This window comes from Rhinatrema bivittatum, chromosome 6, assembly GCF_901001135.1.
Source record: "Rhinatrema bivittatum chromosome 6, aRhiBiv1.1, whole genome shotgun sequence".
NCBI classification, from domain to species: domain Eukaryota; kingdom Metazoa; phylum Chordata; class Amphibia; order Gymnophiona; family Rhinatrematidae; genus Rhinatrema; species Rhinatrema bivittatum.
This window is the reverse complement of record NC_042620.1, coordinates 348,836,343-348,859,489: the sequence shown is the minus strand read 5'-3', so window position 1 is coordinate 348,859,489 and position 23,147 is coordinate 348,836,343. Positions and strand designations below refer to the sequence as shown.

General features: G+C 49.5%; 1 protein-coding gene across 6 annotated transcripts in view; it reads right to left on the bottom strand.

The window, feature by feature from the left end:
- LOC115094584 (collagen alpha-2(IV) chain-like) overlaps positions 1-23,147 on the bottom strand; it is an 89,042-nt gene that overhangs the window by 39,402 nt on the left and 26,493 nt on the right. For 3 of the 6 annotated variants that reach the window (XM_029607792.1, XM_029607796.1, XM_029607795.1), the window contains exon 2: positions 2,813-2,926. The exons of 2 other annotated variants lie outside the window; for them this stretch is intronic. The gene's annotated coding sequence lies outside the window, so the exon portion shown is untranslated. Of the gene's footprint in view, positions 1-2,812; positions 2,927-3,953; positions 4,044-23,147 lie in introns of all 6 variants that reach the window. One more of the 6 variants, XM_029607793.1, reaches the window with a different exon arrangement.

Genomic DNA, 23,147 nt, shown 5'->3' with positions numbered 1-23,147 from the left:
CAGCTTTTCCATGGCCCGACTGACCTTCAGGGAAGCTTCCGGTGCATCCCATTCCCTGGTGAGTAGCTGCATGAACGACTCATGAATAGGAAAAGCCTTGGCCCTCGGTCTAAGGGCCGCCAGGACTGGATCACCCTTCTTAGAAGATGTTACTACCGCGGGGGGTCACTGGAGCAGGCGGGTCCGGAGGCGGATCGAGGTCCAATTCCTGTATGATCCGTGGAACGAGATCATCCAGCTCCTCTCTCTGGAAGAGACGCAGGGTACGTGGGTCGTCCCCCTCCAACGCCCCTTCTTCATGTCCCAAATCCGGGCTCACTGGACCGGGCCCCACCTGGACCGCCGCCGCCCCTCCTGAAGCGGGTGGTAGAGGGACCCTGGGAGGGGCCGGGGGGACCCCCGACACCCCCGGGTCAGAGGGAGCCGATGTGGATGGTGCCAACCTGGGCATCTTCGCTGGGAGAGGACCCGCGGGGGCTTCCAAGCCCTGGAGATAGGCCGAGTGCATCAGCAAGATAAACTCTGGGGAAAAACCCGGCCTGCCCGGGGGGGTCCCCGAGGGAGGGGGTACCGCCGTCCCCTGGGCTTGCGAGGCCTGCTGTGGCACCAAAAACGGTGGAGAAATGTCAGCACAGTCCCCATCTCCCTGTTCCGCCTGCGTGTCCTCCTCGCGGCGAGAAGTCAAAATGGCCGCCGTTCCCGCCATAACCGGCAGAGTGGCCGGCCCCCGCCGCCCGGGCAAGTCCTGAAGGAAAGAAAATTCACCGCGGGGCTGTGAGGTACCTTCCCCCCCGGGAAGGCACCTTGCACAGATGCCCTCGCGCGAAATCCGGGACCCCGGCTTGCCGCAGGCCGAACAGAGCGTTGGCCGCGGCATCGGGTCTCCCGGACGAAACAGCAAAATTTAAAAAATCAAAAACTAGAGCCTCGGGGGGGGGGCCAATCGCAGGGGGGGACAAACGCGGGGGGGCCCGTTGGCCTGCACTGCCCGCTTCACAAGCACGAAGTTTACCGCGGGGGGGGCCTGCACGGCCGCGCTACCCGACTGAAAAACTCCTCTTCTGTCAGCAGCAGCCGACCACGAGGCGCAGAAGACTGTCCGGGGAGAAGAGAAACCGCGGAGAGGCCGGCCCCGCCGGCTTCCGCGCACCAGAAGCTGAAAAAGAAACAACACAAAGCACAAAATCTAACTTACCCCCGGCCGAACCAAGCACGCGGGAGCCAGCACAAGAGGAGGAAAGTGAAAGCCACGCCTCCCCAAAAATTGACAGCTTTTTTTTTTTTATATAGAAACTTGATCCAAATTACAAAAACAGACAGAAAGCAGAGAAAAATGCAAAAGGCAGAAGAACCAAATCCCTGCCGACTTGGGGAAACTCCGATTCCCCTACTCGCATCTGCTGGAGTCAGAAGATACTGAACTCCAGCAGAGGGGGTAGCGGTATATATGGGAACGCCCCCTCGAAGCTTGTGCTGACTCCATCTGCTGGACTGGGGACATAACCCACTGTCTGGACTGATCCAGGTACGTACAGGGAATCAAAACTTTTTTTTTTTTTTTTTAAAGACTTGCCCGGCAGTGGTCCATGGTCCTGATCCGGCAGGGCGGAGTGAACCAGGCTCCCTGGTGTCGCACCCAGCTGCTAGCTTGGAACAAGAGGGCCTTCGACCCTGTAATGCAGCTGGCTCACCCATCAGCTGGGGAAGGTCCCGAGGACCTTACAAACCCCCTGGGAGGCTCAGGACAGAAACTGCTCTTTTTTTTTTTTTTTTTTAAATCAAAGTAAAAAAGTTTTACAGACCGAAAACGCTCTAAAACTCACAGAACTCACTACTCTAACTCCAATGAACAATCAGCACAGCACAGTCTGTAGGCCTTGCACCTCCATCTGCTGGAGACAGAGAAATACTATCCTATATAAGGCGGAGTTTTGTTTTGAAAAACTTCTCTGTCTCCATCTGCTAGAGGGGGGGCAAAACCCAGGAGTCTGGACTGATCCAGGTACGAACAGGGAACTGGAAATGGTGAACAGGCTGGCTGACACTGACAGATGGCCCTCTGGGATTCAGCAATAGTTCTGGAGCAGATACCACACCAGCAAGTACCTGAGCAAGTCTAGCAGCAGCTCAAGAAACAATGATGCCACCCTTGGCCTGCTGCAGTATTCTAACTCCTCTTGAAAGATCACCAATGCAAACAGACTGGTAGGAAGAACAGAGGAGGATCAGTGGCAGATAGGAGTGGTGGAGACTGAAACAAGCCCCCAGGATTCCTGGAGGATGAGCACTCCTCACTGCAGGGCCACCTGGGTGAGCAGGGGTTCTTGGCATCTGCCAGCTCATGTCTGTGCTAGGCATCGTGTATCAGTGTTTTCCCAGTTTCCCTCACGGCTCAGTGTGAGTCTTCCCAGACTAGAAGCTACCTAGATAAGAGAACAAAAAATTCCCCCAATGCAGATATTTCTATCATCAGTACAGCTCCATGTCACTGTCAATGCCTCTAATGCAGATGGATTGCTATTCTGGTGCTTGAACAGATGTCCAATCAAATACAAGCAGCAGCAGCAGCAGCGTAATTCTGGCACATTTGCAACAAGCCTGACATGTGATGACCCTAGGACACACAACTACAAGGACCTGTAATACAGTCCTCATGTCAAGGGTATGCTGGAACCCTGAAGCCATGGCAGTAAAAAAAAAAAAAGCAAAATCAACCTATAGCAGCTGTCACTGATGAGCAGCAATAGCGCCACTGCCCAGGATAAATGCAGTAAAACTTTGCAAACACACCAAAAAAAACAAAACAACTTACCTAAGAACCATTACAGGAAGACTGCAAGACCCCATGGGCCAGTGAGGTAAGAAAAACAGTACAAAAAGCACTAGTCAAAGTTTAGCAGAGGCTCAAATCCCAACCATGGAGCTCCTGGAAAAAAAAATAGATGAAGTGACTCCACGAAGTATACTGAATGCTATGGGCATGTTTAGTGAGGCTCAGTAAAAGTTCTAGAAACTTTACATTAAGTTTTCTGTCTGGCTCTATCAGATGTCAACCATATGAGGATTGGCATCTTGCTTATCCTCAGAGGAGTAGCCCCAGCCACTATCATTAGCACAAAAGAAATAAAGCAGCTGGCTACAGAATTAAAAGCAGAGACAGCAGATATTATGGGAAATTAGTGAAAGCAGTGTGCTTGTTTCTATAGCTGTTTCTCTTGTTTCCTTGCAGGGATGGCCAAATCCCATCATCCAGAGCCTCCAACAGCTCTGGTTTTTCAGGATATCCATAATTATACATGATGGAGTTGCAAACCATAGTGGCAATACATGCACATTCATTATGGATATCCTGAAAACTAGACTTGTTTATGCTCTGGAGGAAGGAAGCTGATCACCCCTAACCTATTTCATGGATTTCCTAATTGGAATTTAAGCTTCAAACCAGATTGAGAGGGTAGAAGGTAACTATTAAAATAGTCAGTGCTCATTATGAAGATAGAGGGACATATCTTAGTCCTCACATATGGGTGACATCATCAGGATGGAGCCCAATCACGGAAAACTTCTGTCAAAGTTTCCAGAACTTTGACTGGCCCCTACTGGGCATGCCCAGCATGGCACTAACCCTGCAGCCAGGAGGGGTCCCCCTTCAGTCTTATTTGATAGCTACAGGCAGTGCCGAAAAATAAAATAATAAAACGTTACGAACCCAACACCACAGGGCAGCGGGTGGGTTTCGTGAGGACTAACATCCTGCTGTCCTGTGAGAACACCTGTTACAGGAAAGCAACATTTTGCTTTCTCACAGGACAACGTAGAGCACAGCCAGATAGAATATGTGCTGTTTAACAAGGAATGCATTAACGTAATAATTTTGTACAGGATTCTATATTTGACTAGTAACCAGTGTAATTTTTGTAAAACTTGGGAAATATGTTGTTTTAGAGGGGTACCTGTAAGAAGTCTAGCTGCTGAATTCTGAATCAGTTGTAAAGGTCTAATAGCGGTTTCAGGCAATCCTATATATAAGCCGTTACAGTAATCTAAACCAGAAAAAAAATCAGTGTTTGCAATACTGATCGGTAACCATGAAAGAATAGAGGACAAACGTTTTAATACATGCAATTTGAAAAATGAATTTTTTACGGTTTTGGAGATATGTTGCGCTAAAGATAGGTTGGTATCAATCCAGACACCTAGGTTTCGTGCTAGCTTGGTAATATGTATCATATCTTTACCTACATTTATACTAGCAGGAGGAGCGTTATTGGAATTTGATATAAAGCTGAGATATAGGATTTGTTTTCTTTTTATTTAGTTTTAAACGATTATGGGCCATCCATTGTTCAATTGTACTAATATATAACTGGATCAAGGAAAATGTCTCCGACCAAGAGGATTTGTATGGAATAAACAATTGGATGTCGTCTGCATAAAGTTTGAATTGGACATTCAAAGAGGACAGGATATGACACAAAGGCAAAAGATAAATGTTAAATAAAATTGGGGACAATGAAGATCCTTGTGGAACACCTGTTGATTGAGTAACTTTGAGAAGAACAAGAGCCAATATTGACTTGACAAATACGATTGGAAAGAAAACTCCCAAACCACTCCAAAACGGTAGAATTTATACCTATATGTTGAAGGACAGACATCAATATTTTGTGATCCAGCATATCAAACGGTGCTGAAATATCTAAAAAGATCACAATATAATCAGTATAGGAATCAAATCCTCTAAGGAAAGTATTGAAAGAGGATAACAAAAGGGTCTCCATAGAGTGTCCTTTTCTGAATCCATGCTGGTTCGGATTTAATATATCAAACTCAGATAGATAATCTTTGAGTTGATATAAAACCACTGATTCCAAAATTTTTGCTAAAGAGCATAATGAAGCAATAGGTCTCAAACTGGAAAAATCCATGAATGAGGAAGATTTGCTCTTTAGAATAGGCAAGACTGAAGTCTGTTTTAGAAGATCTGAGAATTTCCCTGATTTTAAGGATTGATTGATTATCAAGCACAAGTGCTCGGAATACCTTTCAGCAATATTTTTGAGTAGGGTGCCTGAGCAAGGATTTAGAGGAGAGTTGGATATTTTTTGTTTGCTTATGATCTTTTGAATAGCTATAGAGGTAGAAGGTTGAAAATCCGTCCATTCCGATGATGTCACCCATATGTGAGGACTACCATCCTGCTTGTCCTGTAAGAACTAAACATATGCTAGATGAAATGGAGGAAAAAGGGGTGCTATAACATTTAAAATTTCCAAGATATCAATGCACAGGAAGCAGACCTCAGAAAAGAGGTTCTAGGTGGTGTCATGTGATGAGGGTAAAAAAGGATTGACTCGGAAATAATCTAAGGACATACAGTTGTGATCTTAATTTTACATACTCCTAGCAGAAGTTGTAAGCATTAAGAAACATGAATGATCAAACAGGTCTTTTTTTAAATGTTTCAAATAGGAAAATTGGTTCTTACCTGCTAATTTTTGTTCCTGTAATACCAAAGATCAGTCCAGACCAGTGGGTTGTGCATTCCTACCAGCAGTTGGAGTCAGATAGAGAACAATTAGAACTTTGGGCACTGCTACATAACGAGCGTGCCACCTGCAGTCCCTCAGTATTGACCTGTACCCAAGCCTAAACAACCAAACTTTACTTAAAAAGGCAAAGGGGGTTGGAACCCAAAACTTAACCACCAATCTCTCGCCCGGAACAGATAAAACAAAAAAACCACTAGACCACTTGCCCCTCCCAGAGCATTTGCAAAAAGACCAAATTGTTTCTTCAGGAAATATCACCTCTCAAGGTAGTCTTTCAGAATCTGAAAAGGGGGATGGGTCTCTGGACTGATCTGTGGTATTACAGGAACGAACGTTAGCAGGTAAGAACCAATTTTCCTTTCCTGAACATACCCAGATCAGTCCAGACCAATGGGATGTACCCAAGCTACTCTACACTGGGCAGGAATCTAAAAGCTCCGCTCGCAGTACAACCTCTCCAAAGGACGCTTCATCTTGTGCCCTCATATCCAAAGATAATGCTTGGTGAACGTGTGAATGGAGGACCAAACAGCCACTCTGCAGATTTCCTGAGGCGACAGAAGCTGACACTCAGCCCAGGAGGTAGCCTGGGCTCTAGTGGAATGAGCTCTCAGTCCCACGGGCACCTGACGCCCGTGGGCAACATAAGCCGCAGCGACAGCCTCCTTAATCCAGCGTAATATAGTCACCTTCGAAGCCTTGTCACCCTTCTTAGGACTCCCAAACAAGAAACAAATGGTCCAAACGCCGTAAGTCATTAATAACCTCCAAATAGCACAAAAGAAATGCGACGCACATCCAAAAGATGAAGTACCCTCTCCTGAGGAGAATCCCTGAACCAGTTCGGAAATCCTGGTAGTTCCACCGCCTGATTGACATGAAAAACAGAGATCACCTTGGGCACGAAGGAAGGAACCGTGTCCAGTAAAACTATCATCGTAAATCCTAAGAAAGGGATCTCGACACGACAAAGCCTGTAACTCTGAAATGTGTCGAGCAGAACAAATGGTTACAAGGAAAACGGTCTTCAAGATCAAATCCTTAATGGGAGCCCTCCATAAAGGCTCAAAGGGGGCTCCACAAAACACCGAAAGCACCAGGTTCAAACTCCAGTCCGGACATAATGGGCGTACGGGAAAATGTAAATGCTTTACTCCTTTGAGAAAACGCGAAATGTCTGGATGCACTGCCAGCGACCGACCGTGAACTGTGCCCCTTAAGGCACCTAAGGTAGTCATCTGAACCCTAAGAGTTGAAAGCTAAACCTTTGGCCAACCCCTGTTGCAGGAAGTCCAACACCTGGGGAATCTCCGTTGACAAAGGATCCAAGAAGCGCTGGCGGCACCATGCCTCAAATAACTTCCAGACCCTAACATAGGCCATAGAAGTAGAAGGCCAACGTGCCTGAAGAAGAATGGAAATGACCTGCTCGGAATATCCCCTCAATCACCACGGCATGAAAGCCAGGCCGCGAGAGAGAAGTGATCTTCTCGATCCGAAAATATGGGCTCCTGACGGAGTAGATGCGGAAGATTTGCCCGCTGTAGAGGACCTTCCAAGGCTAATCGTACCATGTCCGCGAACCACAGGCGGCGCAGCCACTTGAGCCACCAACACTACAATGCCTGGATGCCGCTCTATGCGTCGTAGAGGCCGACCGATGAGAGGCCAGGGAGGAAAGGCATAGAGAAGAAGAATGCCCATGGGCCACGGACATACTAGAGCAGTGGTTCTCAACTGGTGTGTCGCGACACACCAGTGTGTCGCCAAGAACATGCAGGTGTGTCGCCACACTTCCCGGTCCCCCGCTCACCCAGCTGCTCCCCGGTCCTCCTCCGCCCGGGTTTAAAATGCTGACAGCCCGGGCGGAATGCGGCAGGACAGCTGGAGTCAGCGGCATCGGCATGGTCTCTTCTTCCCGCCGCCCCCCCCCCCCCCCCCGCGGCCCAGAAGAGAAAGTGGTGAGCATCAGGTGCGTGCGCGGGAAGAAGAGACCATGCTAGTGTGGTCAGAATCGGACCGAAGAACAGAAGAGAGGCGCGGTCTGAAAAATGTGCAGCGCGGCTCGGAGGAAAATGAAGAAGAGCGTCAACCCCCGTGGCCGATGGGACTCCTCCTCCGCGAGGGCTGAAAATGAAGGTTAGGATTGGGAGGAGGCTGCTGCTAGTTCCGGGGGGGGCGGCGAGGGAGAGAGAGTGAATGAGCAAGCATGTGTGTTGAGATCCTGTGTGTGTGAGTGAGATAGCATGTATGTGTGTGATTGACAGCCTGTATATGTGAAAGAGTATGTCTGTGATTAGAGAGCCTGCCTGTGAGAGAGAGAGCATGAATGTAAGTTTACGATTGGGAACCTGTATGTGTAAGTTTGTGATTGAAAACCTGTTTGTGTGAAAGAGTATGTGTGTATGATTGAGATCCTTTGTGTGTGAGAGAGATCATGTGTATGTATGATTAAGAGCCTGTGTGTGTATAAGTAAGAGAGAGAGCATGTGTGTCTGTGTGTGATTGAGAGCTGGTTTAGGTGAGGGAGCATGTGAGTATGTGATTGAGAGCCTGTGTGTAAATGAGAGAAAGAGAGAGAGAGTATGTTTGTAAGCATGTGAATGAGAACCTGTGTGTGAGAAAAAGACAGCATCTATGTGTGTGATTGAAAGCCTGTATGTGTAAGCGTGAAAAGATAGACAGCATGTGTGTAAATGTGTAATTAAGAGCCTATATAAGTGAGAGAGAAAAAGCATGTATATATGTGAGCGATTGAGAGGCAGTGTGTGAGAGAGAAAGGAGAAAGTTAAAAGCAAACCATCCTTCCTCCTGCTAATTCAAAACAATTTCAGGGCACCTGGATATCAAACGTTCTCAGGTATACAGAGCAAAACATTTTTGTATCATTATTTTTCATTACTGGGTCTTTGTGTGTGCTATTTTGAAATATTTTATTGGTATCTAGAAATTTTTTATATGAGTTTTTAATTATTGGATATTCTACTCATCAGCTGTTTCGAAATAATCTGTTCTTTTTCTTAGTATGGTTTTACTGCTACAGATTTTATATGTCTTGATTTGTTTTATAAGGATGGGTGATGTTTCTTTTTTCCTTTATTACACTGCATACAGAGACTCTGGCTTCTTGCAGTTTCCAATTCAGTTTTTTCTGCATGCTTCTAGTTATGCGTTTTGGTCTCTTTATTCTTTGTTAGGTGAGGGTCAGCACATGTGATTTAGGTGAGGTTTTCTGCTGGCGTGTAGCTTCTGTGTAGGGCTCTATAGCAGCCTGACTTGGTCCGTTTTCCTAATAGGAGATGTATTGGTGTCTTAAGGCCTGGTGTAATATTTCAGTGTTGCCTTTTCTTAGGTAAGGTGGCTACTGTTTAAGTGCTGGAAATTGGTGCTGTTTTGGTGTGGGATGTTTACTATTTATGCAATTTCTGTTCAGACAGAATATGTATCTTTTCCTTGTGTCATTTTAAACAATAAAAATAATTACCGGACCTTTACTTTTTATTTCTGCCGTGAACTGTAATGGGCAGTGCATCACACATGTGAGCGTGGCCTGTCAGGTGTGTCACGATGGGAAAAAGGTTGAGAACCACTGTACTAGAGGGTCCAGTCCTACCGAGCCTATTTCTCTACGACAGCTAAATAAGTGCTCCGTCTTTGCATTGGTTCGAGTTGCCAGATCCAACTGAGGCATGCCCCACCTGGCACAAATGAGGTTCCATGCTTCGGGAGCTAACTCCCACTCTCCCGGATTGAGCTGTTGCCTGCTGAGGAAGTCCGCCTGTACATTTTCCATGCCCGCGATATGAGATGCGGCGATTCCTTTGAGATGGCGCTCCGCCCAAGCGAACAATAGCCTCGCCTCCAATGCCACCACGAGACTCTGTGTCCCGCCTTGCTGGTTGATGTAAGCTACCGTTGTGTTGTCTGAGAACACTCTAACCATTGTGTCCTTCACCAGAGGAAGAAATGCTCGGAGGGCCAACTGGACAGCCCTTGTCTCGAGGCAGTTGATGGACCAGGATTTCTCCGTTGGAGACCAAAGCCCTTGGGCTGTTTTGTTGAGGCAGACTGCACCCCATCTGGATAGACTGGCATCTGTGAAGATAACCACCTAATTCGGAGGGTCTAAGTCTACTCCCTGTTCCAGGTTGCTGCGTGAAAGCCACTATGATAGACAGACTCTGGACTCTAGAAGGAGAGGTAACGGTATATGGAACTGTTCGACACGGGACTCCACCGCGGTAACAGCGCACGCTGCAATGGACACAATTGAGCAAACGCCCTCGGGACCAAATCCAAGGTGGAGGCCATCGATCCCAGAACCTATAAGTGAAGTCAAACCGTCGGATTCTTCCTCTAGCGACTGCAAGGTGAGTGTCACCCTCTGAACGGATCTTACGCAGTCCTCCTGAGACTTTGCTTGGATTAGCCAGTCATCGAGAAATAGGTGAACAAGGACTCCCTCCTTGCGCAGGAACGCCGCCAAGACCTTGGTGAAAGTAAGTGGCGCTGTCGCCAGGCCGAAAGGAAGAGCTTGAAACTGGAAAAGTTGGCACATCACCTTGAAGCAGAGGAACCGCTGGTGAGCCCGGAGAATCGGGATGTCGAGATACACCTCAGTGAGGTCTAATGACGCGAGAAACTCTCCTCTGCGTACCACGTCCACAGTTCTCGTCTCCATGCGAAAACGGGAACTCACAAACACCTGTTCACCTTCTGCAGATCCAGAATGCGACAAAAAGTGCCTTTTTTTGGGAACCACAAAGTAGACCGAATACCAATCCTTGCCCTGTTCCGCCAGAGGAACTGGAACAATGGTCAGAAGATCGAGCAGCCGTTGTACTGCCTCGTGGTTGACCCGCGAAGCAACACTAGACTCCACCAAGGCCTTCCGCACCGGGAGCGAAAACGAGACAATCTGCCTCAGACAGCTTCTATGACGGAATGGGTGCCCCTGGCTTCACTGGGTAGGTTTTCCACGATCAGCACCCTGGCTCATGGATTCTCTGCCTGGGCTCCATCCTCCACAAAAAGGACTGGTGACGTCCCGAGCCCGGCCTGGACCTCGAAGGAGCTGAAGACCTACCACTGTGAAATCTGCAAGAATCCCAAAAACGAGCCCGCGGGGGGGAAACCTTCCCTGAAGGTTTCCTATCCTCTGGCAATCGGTTGCCCTTGGACTCCCCCAGCAATTTCACCAACTGGTCGATATCCTCCCCGAAGAGAAGCTTGCCCTTAAAGGGGAGGTTACAAAGTTGAGACTTGAAAGATAAGTCTGCTGACCAATTACACAACCAGAGCAGTCTATGAGGCGTAACCGCAGACACCATACTACGCGCCGAGGTCCTAATCAATTCATACGAGTCCACGACAAAGGCAACTCCTGCCTCCAAACGCGTGGCTTGCAAGGGTCCCCCGCCGTCGGGACTGGGGGTTGCGGCTGCCTCCTGAACCCAGCAAAGACAGGCTCTCTGCATGAGGCTGGCGTAATTCGCCGCCCTGAGACTCAGCGCTGAGACCTCAAAGACTCACTTCAGATGAATCGCCAGTTTGCAGTCCTGAATGTCCTTCAGCACAGCGGCCCCGGCCACAGAAATGGTGGTCTTCTTAGTCACGGCAGAAACCGCCGCATCCACCTTCAATATCTTTAGAAGATCAAAAACATCCTGTGATAGCGGGTAAAGTTTCACCATGGCTCTTCCCACTTTTAAATCCACATCCAGCGAGTCCCACTCCCAGGTCACTAGCTTGCAGACCTTCTTAGGTAATGGGAAGTAAGTCTGATCCCGAATCCCATCCAGGACTGGCTGACACCTTCGCTGTCTGATTCCCCCTGTGAAACTTTGATCCTCAGGACCTCCAAGCTCTGGGGGATGAGAGGTTGAAGCTCCTCTCGCTTAAACAAGCACCTTCCGAGGGTGGGAGGTCATCTTGTTCTGGGTCGTCCTGTATCACATCACCCATATCCTGGGTGAGTCCTGGATCCTGATCTGTCCCAAGGTCTGAGGGATCCCCGAGTGGCGCCAGCAACCTATCCACACCTTGAGCCCCTTGGTGAGCCCCTGTAGGGTGATGGTGGTTCGGGGACCCCATGAGTATCCGCTTTGGTGGAGGTTCTGTCAAAGGGTCCGGCTGCACTGCTCTCTTCAGAATCTCCTGTTTCCTAGCCAGGAATGCCTGATGCAGCAGGAGCACAAACTCAGGGCAAAACTCCCCTGAATCAACACCACCCCACCACCCCTGCATGGGTCATCCCCAAACACAGGAATTTGGCCCACTGGAGAAAGAACGGGAGGGACCTCCCTCGGCAGCTGCCGCGAGGTCCCTGCCCCGCCGAGGAGGACCGGAGCCCTTGCCTGCTTGGGGCTCCCACCGAGGAAGTTCCCTCCTGCCCTGAAGAACAGGCAGAACAAGGGGAACCAGCATTTATGGCCTGCCCTGATGCCCCACATGCGCGGCAGGTCCGGGGTGCCATTGAGAAAAACGAGCAGCAACGCGGTCAGCCAGCCAGAAAACCTTTGCGCGACTGCAGGAGCTAAAAACAGAAAAAAATCCCCGCAGGTGCAAAATTGCTGTGAGGAGAGCTGCAGGCGCAAAAATAAAAAAATTTTTAAAAAAGAGGCCTCACATGCGCGTGAAGGCCTACCCCCCAAGCCGACCTACCCGGAGTGCTGGGCCGTCATGAGGACCCGCAGGGTTAAGCTCACCACTCCAGCTGGCCTGCTGATGAAACATCACGGCCCATCCCCCAAATGAACTCCTAACCTTGAAAGGCTTCTTCCTTGCTTTTTCTGATTTTTTTTTTTTGAAGAAAACTTTACCCTTACAGAGTTAGAGTCTGAGGGAAGGAGTGAGAGGAGCCTCCTCAGTGCTCGAGAAAACAAGGAGCCCCTGGATATTGAGACACTGGCACCGATGCGGGTGAGACTCAGGCAGGGGTATCCAACCCCCCGGACGCCCGGCTTCAACTGAGGGATGGCCCACGAAGGTGCCTAACACCTCAGGAAGCTACATTACTAACTAAAAACTATCCTAGGAAAAAACCTTTCCCTAATAAAAAAAAAAAAAAAAAAGGTAACTAACAGACTGCAGGAGTCAGAGAAATACTGAGGGACTGCAGGTGGCACTCTCGTTATGTAGCAGTGCCCAAAGTTCTAATTGTTCTCTGACTCCATCTGCTGGTAGAAATGCACAACCCACTGGTCTGGACTGATCTGGGTATGTTCAGGAATAAGCTATTATGTTTCTCAGAATAGCTAACTCATTAAACCACAGCAATAAAGGAATTAAAACTGTCTTGCTCAAAAGTTTGCATGCCCTTAGATCATATATTGTCCATTTTGCATCAATGATGCCTTGCAGTCCTTTGTGATGTGGATGAGGCCATTTTCTCATGTGGTAAAAGCATTCCGCTTGGCAAAAAAGCCTTCAAATCCTGTAAATTTTGGTTGTCTAGCATGTTTGAGTTCTCCCCAAAGTAGCTCAATGATATTGAGGTCAGGAGACTTAATGGCCACTCCAGAGCCTTCATGTTTTTCTGCTGCAGCATCCTCAACCCTTAGCAGCGGCCTCGACCAGGGGGAATGGTCCCCTCAGGACCTTACAACCCCCTGGGAGGCTCCCAGAACCGCTGACGAGGGACTTGTGCTCTGATTTTTTTTTTTTTTTTTTAACTTAAAGAGATAGCACACCAAAATACAATCAAGATCCTGACTAAATCCTACACTACCAAAAGTTTCAATCAAGGATCAGAAGAGACTGGGTTTTGCACCTCCACCATCTGCTGGAGACAGAGTAAGACTGAGGGACTGTGGGTGGCACCTTGGTATATGAGGCAGGGATGGTTTGAGAAAACTTCTGTCTCCATCTGCTGGAGGGGAGGCAAAACCCAGGTGTCTGGACTGATCCAGGTACGTACAGGGAATGCAAGTTCTCCAATATTGTCTGATAAGATGCTACATTCATCCTGCTATCAATTTTGGCTAAATTCCCTGTGCTGTTATAGGTCACGCCGCCAAATCATGGAGATCCACCTCCATGCTTCTCTTCATAGCATTTATGGTTGTGACCATAAAGTTCAATTTTGGTCTCAAATTTTGTTCCAAGAGTTTTGAGGCTTCTCTAGGTTCTATTTGGCATGTTGTAAGTAGGTTGTTTTATAGCACTGGTGCAATTGCTTTTTTCTGGCAACTCTTACCATGCAGCTTATTTTTGTTCAAGTACCTTAGTGTGCATAATGAAACATACACCATTTCAGCAGAAGTTGCTTGTGGGTTTTTCTTTGCATCCCAACAGATTTTGCTGGCAGTTTTATCTGGAATCATTCCTGGTCTACCTGACCATGGCTTGGAATTGTATTAACAGAACCCATAATTTTCCATTTCTTAATCAGAATAGACAGTACCGATTGGCATTTTCAAATCTCTGGATTTTTTTATATCCTCTTCCTGATTTATAGTTACTGTTTTTGATCACAGATCCTTTGACAGTTTTTGCTTTCCCATGCTTCAGTTACCAGTGTAGCCCTAGATGAAATGCACAAGGGTTTCTAAAGAGCTAAGAAAGTCAGACTATACAGACACTAATTATAATGAAACAAGGTACAGGTGTGAATACAGGAAAATTGGTTCTTACCTGCTAATTTTCATTTCTGTAGTACCGAGGATCAGTCCAGTCAGTGGGTTGAGCCTCCTGTCCAGCAGATGGAGACAGAGAAAAACTCCAAGGGTATCCTATATCAGGACAGTGCTCCCTGTGTTCCTTCAGTATAAACGTTAAGGCAGAGAAATGTAAAACTAATCTTAACTAGAGAAAAATCAAACAAGTAAAACCTGAAACATCCAAATTGGAATTTGAAATTTAAATGCTCTTACATATATATATATATATATATATATATAGAATATACTTCCGGTGCCTTAAATGTCTGAGATGCTTGTGCATTGAGAAAAGTAGTAGACACTCCCAAAACCTGTGAATGAGCATCGCTACAAGCGGTCGTATAAGAATCAGAACGCAGCCAGGGCAGGTGTCTGGGCTGATTCGTGGTACTACAGAAACAAAGATTAGCAGGTAATAACCAATTTTCCTTTCCCCATACGTGCCCGAATCAGTCCAGACAGTGGGACGTACCAAAGCTTCCCTAAGTAGGGTGGGACCGAGACAGTCCCGCTCAAAGTACCTGTCTGCCAAAGGAACCAAAAACTGGCGCCTGTACATCGAGGCGATAATGACGAGCAAAGGTATGTACAGATTTCCAAGTAGCTGCTCTGTATATCTCTTGCAGAGAGACCAACTTGCTCTCCGCCCAGGAGGTAGCCTGTGAACGCAAAGAATGGGCCTTTAAGCCTTCTGGAACCGTCCGGCCCCGACAAATATATGCCGACGCAATCATCTCCTTTAGCCATCGAGTGATGGCAGCTTTAGAAGCCTTGTTTCCCTTATTTGGGCCGCTCCATAAGACAAAGTCACGAAACTCGATTGTAACCTGTAAGTATGGCAGTAGTACTCTTTTTACATCCAGACGCCGTAGGTCACTGCCAGGCGTGCTCGCAATGTCATCTGGAGAAAAAGCAGGGAGCTCCACTGACTGATTTACGTGAAAGGAGGACACGACCTTTGGTAAGAAGGATGGTCCTTTTTTTTTTTTTTTTAAGGGAAACACCTGAATCAGAAAAACGAAGAAAAGGCTCCCTACAAGACAAGGCTTGGAGCTTGAACACTCTCCTGGACGAGCAAATAGAGACTAGAAATACTGTCTTGAGAGTCAGATCCTTAAGCATGGCCTGCCGGAGGGGTTCGAAGGGCGCCTCGCAAAAAACCCGAAGTACCAAATTAAGGCTCCACGACGGACAAGAAGCCCGGATGGCAGGTTCAAATGCTTGGCCTCTTTGAGGAATCGAATGACATCTGGATGAGCCGCCACCTTGTAACCATCGACCCGCCCTAAGAGGAAACCAAGAGCTGAAACCTGTACCCACAAGGAATTAAAAGACAAACCTTTGGAGAGGCCATTCTGTAGGAAGGAGAGGACCTGGGACACCAGGGTCTTGCGTGCCGGTACTCCAGAGTCGGCACACATATTCTCAAACACTCTCCATACCCGGATGTAAGCGAGAGAGGTAGAAGTTTTACATGCCCGCAACAGAGTGGATATAACTTCCTCCTTATTTATTTATTTATTTATTTCACATTTTTCTATACCGAGCTTCATGGTTGAATACCATATCAGATCGGTTTACATCGAACGAGGGATAGAAACTTGTAACAAAAAACGGAACAATAAGTTATAATCAGAAAGAGAGCAAGAAAGTTACATTGAACAAGGACTATAAACTTGGAGGCTTTACAGCTTGGAAGTAAATAGAGTAAAAAAGGCCCGAGTAGGGCCATAACTTAAAATCAAAATCCTTATAACCCTTCTTCCTCAGTCGCTGCCGCTCAAAAGCCAGGCTGCTAAACAAAAGCGATCCCCTGATCGAAAAATACAGGACCTTGTCGAAGGAGGTTTGGTAGGTGACCGAGGCAAAGAGGACCATCCGACGCGAGGTTCACCAGATCTGCGAACCATGGTCTCCGGGGCCATTCTGGCGCCACGAGAATGACCGGCCCCATGTGAAGTTCTATCCTTCTTAGTACCTTTTCCACCAGAGGCCAGGGTGGGAACACGTAAAGGAGGATGTTGCGAGGCCAAGGTAGAACTAGGGCATCCACCTCTTCCGAGCAGTGCTCCCTTCTGCGAATGAAGAATCTGGGAGCCTTCGCATTCCTCAGGGTGGCCGTCAGGTCTAAGTGGGGAGCTCCCCACTTGCGTACGAAAAGATCAATCGCCTCTTCGGACAACTCCCACTCTCCGGGGTCTAGATGTTGACGCATGAAGAAGTCGGCTTGAATGTTCACCTTCCCCACAATGTGGGAGGCTGCCAGTCGATCCAGATGGCGCTCCGCCCAGGAGAGCAGCTTGCTGGCTTCCAGGGCCACCAGACGACTTCTGGTGCCCCCCTGGCGATTGATGTAAGCTGCTGTGGTGGCATTTTCGGAGAGGACTCACACAGCTTTGCAACAGACCATGGGTAGGAAGGCCTTGAGTGCCAGATGGACCGCTCGGGCCTCCAGACTATTGATGTGCCACTGGGACTGGACCGGGGACCATTGTCCCTGGGTAGCCTGATGCTGACACACCGCTCCCCAGCCAGAGAGGCTGGCATCCGTCATGACAATGATCCACTCGGGTGTCTTCAGGGGCATCCTCTTCAACAGGTGGGCGAGCGAGAGCCACCACTGCATGCTGGCGATGGTAGCATCGGAGAGCGGTAGAGGTGTTTGAAACTTCTCAGAGACCAGTTTCCAGCGGGATAGCAAAGCTTTCATTAAAGGACGCATATGCGCAAAAGCCCAAGGAACCAAATCTATAGTTGAAGCCATAGAGCCCAGGATCTGGAGATATCTCTCTGTGCCCACGGCCTGGGACTAACAGATGTTGTACTTGATCCATGAGCTTGAGCGCACAGGCAGTAAAGCATTTCCCACGTGGGTGTTGAAGCATGCTCCTAGGAATTCCAGGACCTGAGAGGGCTGGAGGTTGCTCTTGGAGAAGTTGACTATCCACCTGAGAGAGGTGAGGACCGACAAGACCCTGTTGACTGCTATTGCACAGAGATACTCAGATTTCGCCTGACTGAGCCAGTCGTCCAGGTAAGGATGGTCTAGGACTCCCTCCCAGCGTAGGAAGGCGCCACTACCACCATGACTTTGGTGAATGTGCGAGGAGCAGTGGCGAGACCAAATGAGAGCGCCCGAAACTGGTAGTGCCGCCCCAGGATGTTGAAACGAAGATATTTCTGGTGTTCCTGCGGATCAGGATGTGAAGGTAGGCCTCCATCAAGTCGAGAGAAGCAAGGAATTCGCCTGAGCAAACCACCGCTATGACCGCCCTCAGGGTCTCCATCCGAAAATGGGGAACCTTGAGCGCCTTGTTGACTCTTGAGGTCTAGGATTGGTCGAAAGGAACCTTCCTTTTTGGGGACAAAGTAGATAGAATACTGGCCGGATCCCTGTTCCTCTAGGGGGACCGGGACTGTGGCATCAAGCTCTAGAAGCCTGTCGAGAGTCTGGCACACTGCTGGACGCTTCTGACTCCCGCAGGGAGAGATTAAATAGCAGTCCGGGAGATCCCGAGCAAATTCTAAAGCGTAGCCTCTTTCGATTACCTCGAGGACCCACTGATCCGAAGTAATTTTGACCCATTCCTCGTGAAATAAAGACAGACGTCCACCTAAGTTGGAACGGAGGAATGGCCTGGCCGCATCTCATTGGGAGGACTTCGTGGCCAACCTTGAGGGCAACCATCCCGGAATGGACGTCATCCACGAAAGGAATGAGACCATGATTGAGATCTAGTGGAGGTATTTCTTTGGGAGGCCCCCCGCGGCTTGTTGTACCTGCGCTGCCCCCGAAAACAAGAGCGCGAAGGAAAAAAAAAAAAAAAGACTTGGGACTGTTTAGGGTGATCCTCAGGCAGCTTATGAATCTTGTTGTTGCCCAAAGATATAATAAGCTGTTGCAGGTCCTCCCCAAAAAGCAACTAACCCTTAAAAGGGAGAGTGCCCAACTGCGATTTAGAAGAGGAGTCTGCTGCACAATTCCGCAGCCAGAGGAGTCGTCTGGCCAACACTGCTGAAACCATGGCTCTGGCCTGCACCCTGAGAAGATCATAGAGGGCATCAGCCCCATATGCAACCATGGCTTCCAGCCGCTCCGCCTCTTTTGCCTCTGCAGACGGGAGGTCCTGGGTGCTGAGTAGTTGTTGAACCCACCTGAGGCTTGTCCGCTGCATGAGACTGCTACAGACTGTCGCCTGAATGCCGAAGAGCTAAGACTTCAAAAATCCTTTTGAGATGTACCTCCAACTTACGATCCTGAAGGTCCTTCAAGGCCGTCGCTTCGACCACCGGGATGGCGGTTCTCTTTATTACAGTGGATACTGAAGCATCCACCTTAGGTACCTTGAGCATCTCTAGGCACTGGTTCGGGAGGGGATAGAGCTTGTCCACTGCTCTGCCAACCCATAAGCCGGATTCAGGAGCTTCCCACTCTCGGAGTAGTAATTGCATTAGCACAGGATGAAAAGGAAAGGTATGCGGAGGGGCTCTCAAACAAGCCAGGACAGGGTCTACGTTACTAAAACCCGAGGTAGTCTGTGTTTCCTCCGGAGGGACATCTATGCCCAGCTCGGCCAAAACAAGAAGGTAGAAGTGGGTCCAGCTCCTCCCGCTGGAACAGGTGTAAGGTCATCCCCCTCGACCGGTGGGTTTTGAGCGAGAGCATTGGCACCCAGATCAGGGTCTGGAATCTGAGGGGGAGGTGTAGGAGGATCCAGCGGAGGTACCTCGTCCAGGGGGTCAGGGACCACATCAGAAGGACCCATGAGGCTTAAATTGGGGGGGGGGGGGGAGGGGGGAGAAGAAATTCCAAATCCCTTCTCCCCTCTGGTAAGGAAACAGACTTGGTATCTGCCGACAAAATGGCTGCTGTTCCTGCGGTTTTCGCGAATGGGGCTGGTCTGGCAGTGCGCTTGCAAGCTCTGCCTTGGACAGGAAAATTAGTTCTTACCTATTAATTTTTGTTCCTGTAGTACCACGGATCAGTCCAGACAGTGGGTTGAGCCTCCTTTCCAGCAGGTGGAGACAGACTAAAAGTGAATGGATATCCTATATGAGGACAGAGCCTATCCTGTAACCCTTCAGTATAACCATTGTCAAAGCAGAAAACAACAAAACAAGACTAGGCTCAAGCAAGTAACCATAAAGCTCAATGGAGCAACTGAAGAACAATGTAAGAAACATGGTATGACTAACCTCTCTTGCATATACTTGGTATTTGAACAACCAAGGCTTCCGGTGTAATTGCTCAGTATTCTTGCAAAGAATGAAGTATCAAAATCTGTGAATCTGCAAGAACAAGCTTCAAGAGGACAGAAAAGAGACAAAAAGGGAAGGGCGTCTGGACTGATCCGTGGTTCTACAAGAACGAAAATTAACAGGTAAGAACTAATTTTCCTTTCCCTGTACGTACCCGGATCAGTCCAGACAGTGGGATGTACCAAAGCTTCCCTATCCTGGGTGGGACCGAGACAGTCCCGCTCGAAGCACTTGCCGCCCAAAAGAGCCAAAAAACTGGAGCCTGTACATCCAGCAGGTAGTATCGAGCAAAAGTATGAAGGGACGTCCAGGTGACGCCCTGCAAAACCCGTGCGTGGAGACCGATTGACTCTCCACCCAGAAAGTAGCTTGAGAACGTAACGAATGAGTCTTTAGGCCCTCCGGAACCGCCCGACCTTGGTAGAGAGGCTGAGGAAATGGCCTCCTTCAACCACCGCGCAATAGTGGTCTTAGAAGCCAGTTTGCCCCGATTGGGAGCACTCCAGCGACCAAAGAGGTGGTCCGAGACCCGAAAGTCATTGGTGACTTGGAGATACCCGAGTAGAACTCGTTTGGCATCCAGTTTGCGAAGATCGCTGCCGGCGGTACCTGCAATCTCCTCTGGAGAGAACGCTGGGAGCTCTACCGACTGATTGACACGGAAGGTGGAAACAACCATCGGCAAGGAAGAAGGCACCGTCTTGAGGGATACACCGGAATCAGAGAAGCGTAATAAAGGTTCCCGACAGGACCACGCTTGAATCTCGGAAACTCACCAAGCGGAGGAAATAGAAACAAGGAAAACTGCCTGGAGGGTGAGATCCTTTACCGTAGCCCAACGGAGAGGTTCGAACAGGGCAGCACAGGGGGCCCGGAGAACTAAATTAAGACTCCATGACGGGTAAGTATTGTGAGCGGGTGGACACAGGTGTTTGACTCCCTTCAGGAACCGAACCATGTTCTGGTGGCCCACTAGGGGATGACCCTCGATCCGTCCTAGGAGAGAGCCAAGAGCGGAAACTTGCACGCGCAAGGAACTGAAGGAAAAACCCTTGGCGAGACCCTTCTGCAGAAAGGAAAGAACCAACGAGATCAGCGCGGGGTGCGCTGAGACACCAGACTCCTCACAAACAATATCAAGACCTTCCAAACGCGTACATAAGCTAGAGAAGTCGACTGCTTCCGGGCTCACAGCAGGGTGGAGATAACCTCCTCCCTATAGCCCTTACGCCTCAGGCATCGCTGTTCAAAAACCAGGGCGCTAGACAAAGGCGATCGGCCCGGTCGAAAAATACGGGCCCCTGCTGAAGTAGACTAAGAAGATGGCCCAGCCGAAGAGGTCCATCCTTTGGTTGAGTTCTATTCACCTGAGAACTTTTTCCACCAGAGGCCACGGAGGGAACAAGTACAGAAGGATCTCCGCCGTGCATCCATGCCCTCCGAGCCACGCTCCCTCCGGCAGTTGAAGAAACGAGTGGCCTTGGCATTGCGTAAGGTTGCCATGAGGTCCAGGTGGGGGGGACCCCACCTGTCGACAGTCAGATCCATGGCTACGTCCGGGAGTTCGCACTCGACGACTGAGAAAGTCGGCCTGAACATTCTCCTTGCCCGCAACGTGAGAGGCCGCCAGGCACTCCAAATGTCGTTCCGCCCAGACAAGGAGCCAACTGGCTTCTAGGGTCACCAAGCGGCTGCGGGTGCCCCCCTGACGCTTTGTCGCGTATCAGGTGCAGAAACTCCTGCAGAGCCAAACGCACCGCCCGGGCCTCCAGGCGATTGATGTGCCAGCATGTCTGAATCGGCGACCAGAACCCCTGAGTGGACTGAGACAGGCAGACCGCACCCCAGCACGAGAGGCTGGCGTCTGTGGTTACTAATGTCCACTGTGGAGAGCGAAGAGGCATTTCCCTGAAAAGATGAGAGAGCGAAAACCACCACTGTAAAGTGGTGACAGTACAGTCCAAATGACGGAGGACTATGTGAAACTGTTCCAACCCCCGTTTGTCAATGGGATAGCAAAGCTGTCTAACGGTCGCATATGGGCAAAGACCCAGGGAACTAGGTCAATGGGGAAGCCATGGACCCTAGGACCTGTAGGTAATCACAGGCCATTGGAAGAGGGAGCGAGAGCAGATTCCGAACCTGGTCGATCAACTTGAGGGCCTGCGCACAGGGCAGAAAAAAACTTTTCCTACGCAAAACTCGAAGTGGGCTCCCAGGAACTCTAGACCTGGGAGGGCTGAAGCCTGCTCTTGGAGAATTTACTATCCATCAGAGAGACGCAAGGAGAGCTAATACCCGATCCACCGCCTGTCTGCAAAGAGCCTCCGACTTGGCCTGAACAAGCCAGTCATAGATAAGGGCCGCCACCACCACCACCATGACCTTGGTGAAGGAACATTGTGCGGTCACGAGGCCAAAAGATAGGGCACGAAACTGGAAATCCCGGTTGAGGACATGAAGCGAAGATGCTTCTGGTAAGCGCGGTGAATCGGAATATGGAAGTACGCCTCTGTCAAATTGAGCGAGGCGAGGAACTGTCCGGGGCGAACCGCCGCAATGACCGCTCACAAAGTTTCTATGCGAAAATGTGGACCCTGGAGGGCCCGGTTGACCTTCTTGGGGTTGAAAATGGGCCGATGAGGACCATGAAGTAAACAGAATACTGCGCCCAGGTCCAGTAGCCTGACGAGGGTTTGCTTTTACCGCTTCCCGCTTGAGATGACCACCTGGGGAAAAGACGAAGAGATCCGGTAGGTCGTGAACAAGGTCAAAGGCATAACCGTCTCAGACAATGTCAAGGACCCACTGGTCCGACGTGATCTTGACCCATTCCTCGAAAGACAGGGAGAGGCGACCGCCCAGAAAAGGAACAGAGGTATGGGCTGACTGAACTTCATTGTGTAGCAGTGTTGAAGGAGGGACGCTGAGACTGTCCCTCACGAAAGGAACGACGCCCGCGAAAGGGTAGAGACCAAGACTGAGGCCGAGAAGCATAACCCCTAGAGGAGCCACCTTGCCCGCGTGGCAGAAACCTCCTCTGTCCCCGGAGACGAGGACGAGAGTGGGGGATAGGAACGAAAGTGCTTCGGCCGGTCCTCCAGGAGCTTATGAACCTTGTTTTTCCCCCAAGGAGTCAATAAGCTTCTCAAGGTCCACTCCAAAAAGCAACTTACCTTGAAAGGCAACATGACCAGCCGGGCCTTGGAGGACGGGTCGGCTGACCAATTGCGCAGCCAGAGGAGCCGACAAGCAGATACCACCGAGACCATCGCCTTCGCCTGGACACGCTGGAGGTCGTAGAGCGCATCAGCCCTATATGCGATGACGGTTTCCAGACATTCAGCCTCCTCCGCCTCTGCAGACGGGAGGTCCTGGGTGCCGAGTAATTGTTGAACCCACCTGAAACCTGCCCGTAGCATGAAACTGTTGCAGATAGTCGCCCGGACCCCCAGCACCAGGACTTCAAAAATACGTTTCATATGGGCCTCGAGCTTGAGGTCCTGTCCGTCCTTCAGAGCCGTCAATCCCACCAACGGATAGTGGTGTGCTTGGTGACCGCAGAGACCTAGGAGTCCACAGTGGGAATCTTCAACATATCTAAACATTCCTCCGGGAGGGGGTAGAGCTAAACCATAGCCCGCCCCACCCAGAGTCCCACTTCGGGGGCCTCCTA